This window comes from Rattus rattus, chromosome 4 (assembly GCF_011064425.1).
Source record: "Rattus rattus isolate New Zealand chromosome 4, Rrattus_CSIRO_v1, whole genome shotgun sequence".
NCBI lineage: Eukaryota > Metazoa > Chordata > Mammalia > Rodentia > Muridae > Rattus > Rattus rattus.
In genome coordinates, this window is record NC_046157.1 from 90,358,623 (window position 1) to 90,361,164 (window position 2,542).

At 45.4% G+C, this 2,542-nt stretch overlaps 1 pseudogene; it reads right to left on the reverse strand.

Annotated features, from left to right (window-relative positions):
- Positions 1-784: 784 nt before the first annotated feature.
- Positions 785-1,279, reverse strand: LOC116898075 (annotated as a pseudogene).
- Positions 1,280-2,542: the final 1,263 nt, after the last annotated feature.

Consider the following 2,542-nt stretch of genomic DNA (forward strand, 5'->3'; position numbering starts at 1 on the left):
CTTCAAATAGTTGAATGAGAGCGCTCTAGGACCAGGGCTCAAGCAGAGATGGTTAAAGTGCTGTAGGTGTTGAGAACTACGGGTCTGAGGTAATCCACTGTATAAAAAGTCCTCACGCCAAATCAGTACACTGACCAGATCATTCCTTTCATCTCGCAAGAGGAGAGGCAGGCATCTGCTTCCTACTGCTCTTTATCCATTGTTTGGCTGTACTCGTTGCCTCTACTGTTTTAATAAACAGCAAATAGTGAAGGTTAAAACAAGCTACCCAAATGGAACTTCTCGCTAGTTTATATTTACACTCTTAAAACAAGGCTAGCTTTCAGAAACAATCTCACATTCTAATTCTGCATACTCGTCTCCTATTTGTTCAACCAAAGGGAGACAATAAGAAGAATTTATTAGCATCTGCTGTGTAAATGAATTCATTCCACGTACCACAAATAAACTCTCTGGTACAAAGGAACATTTGACAGAACAAGTGCGGAAGACCCGAGTGCTTCCTCTAAGACTGTCCAAAACCTCCTTTTCTAAGGAAAGCATCTTCAAAGTCAAGAGCATGAACGAACCTTTTTTCATTAAAAATGCATACACAAAGTATTTTGTCTGCAGCTGTACCATATCCTTTTCAACTCTCCATTAGGAGTTTCAGTAGTAATTAGTTATTTATCCAAAAACTCTTCCTCATTTTCAGGTTTGAAAAGAGTATCATGTCAAGTATGGAAAAGAACTTTTCCATAGGTCTCTTCCAATTCAATGAATCCCATTCCTTCAGATCCTTCTGTCAGGACAGGATGTCAATCTCAACTCCTTCATTCTTGACCTCAAGGGTTTCTGTCAGGCAGTTGCACTCACATCTTCCAGAGCTGCCAGATCAATAGATGGTAGAGGGTTCCTCCAATACTGGAAGGCATTCTACTGCTAAGTCTTCATTGTGCTAGCTGTGCACCTGTCGGCTCCCAGCGGGCTGCCCTCGCTCTCTACCCTGTTGCCACTGCCCAAGGCCCAGCTGACCCAGGCAGGGATCGCCCTGCTCCCCAGGAGGAGGCTCTCTGGGCTCCAGGTCACAGCCCTGCAGCTTCTGTCTGTCATCCCCACCGCCATGTTGCTTATGGGGCCAAGACACAGGCTCCGCCATGGTTCCCGCATCTCCTGGCCCTTGAGGGGCCGAGTCGCCCCAGACAGGGGGACCCAGTGGCTTCCCAGGGAAGTCGCTAAGCAGGAGTGGCTTCCAAGGCACGTGGAACTTGAGCGGCTCAGCTGCAGGCCACTTGGCCATGGGCCAGGGATGGGGGTCGCGTGGGCAGCAGTTGGAGGGTGACATGGAGCTGCGGGCGTCCTGAGGGTGGACAGGAGGTTGGGGGAGCCGCAGCCCAGCACCAGAGATTCCATGAATATCCTTTTAAACAGTGATTTTTATTTAAATCTGAAAAAGCACGGGAGATGGCCGAACAGTCAGTGCTTCACATCTGTAAGCAAGACTAAAGTCTGGTCACGTGAGCCTCAGTTACACAGAATTCCAGGTCTGTTCTGTGAATAAAGCTTGTATTATCTTCAAGGAGGTTTTAGACGTCATAATGAATAGAAATTTGAAGACCAAAGACACAAATCAAGAAATTCGTTCCCAGATACAGGTTACCCAAGGTGCAGCCATTTTGTGAATATTTATATATTCATGTGAATCCTACCTTACTTACCTTAATTATCTGAGTTCATTACAGATCCTTTTAGTCATAAAATGTAATTGTAGTACTATAAGGATGGCTACAATATCTAATACTTACACAGGCATTTTTTTCTGTTTTGTTTATTTGTTTGTTTTGTTTTGTTTTTTTGGTTTTTTTTTTTTAATATGAGATTGCTCATGAAACAGAGTGCGCAGCACAAAGGACCTGTTAGCCATGGGAATCCCAATTTCCAGTTACACCTTGTCTCCCTTGAATGTTCCAGAATTGTTCCTTGGTGTTTCTAGTGTCCCTCCCTCCCTTCCCACTTTCCAGAACTTTCAAAATGAACTCTCACCTTTCGACTGACTCACCACCCACCTTAATAATCTGCCCTTGTCCATTGCCACCTACCACTGCCCACAAAGCCTGGAAGACCTACTTTGCATATGCATCTTCCAGAAACAAGAGCACTACTTCCGTCCCTCCTCCTGATAATGATGCTTACCTTTAGCTTCCCAGCCCAAAGGTCTCTCCCTAGGTATGGCACTGATATTTCAGTACGTTCGAATAGATAGAAAATGTTTCTTCTTTATGCATCAATATTCTAGTGAGAGCGTCACAGAAATGTGTAAATGTGCAGCACGACACAGGCCTTGGCTTGTGTGCTAAGAAGAGAAAGAGGCAGCAAAGGAGGGGTAACTGGTGTAGGTGTGGAGTAAGGAAAGGCGTCAGGGCAGAGCCGTGGAGGTGGGATTGATACTTGCGACAGGTGGACAGGAAACATCTCAGCTAAGCAGCATTTGATTGCAGCTGGAAAGAAGAGAGAAATCAAGGGATTTATGAGGCAAACCCAGCAGGCAGTGTGAGGTTAAGCC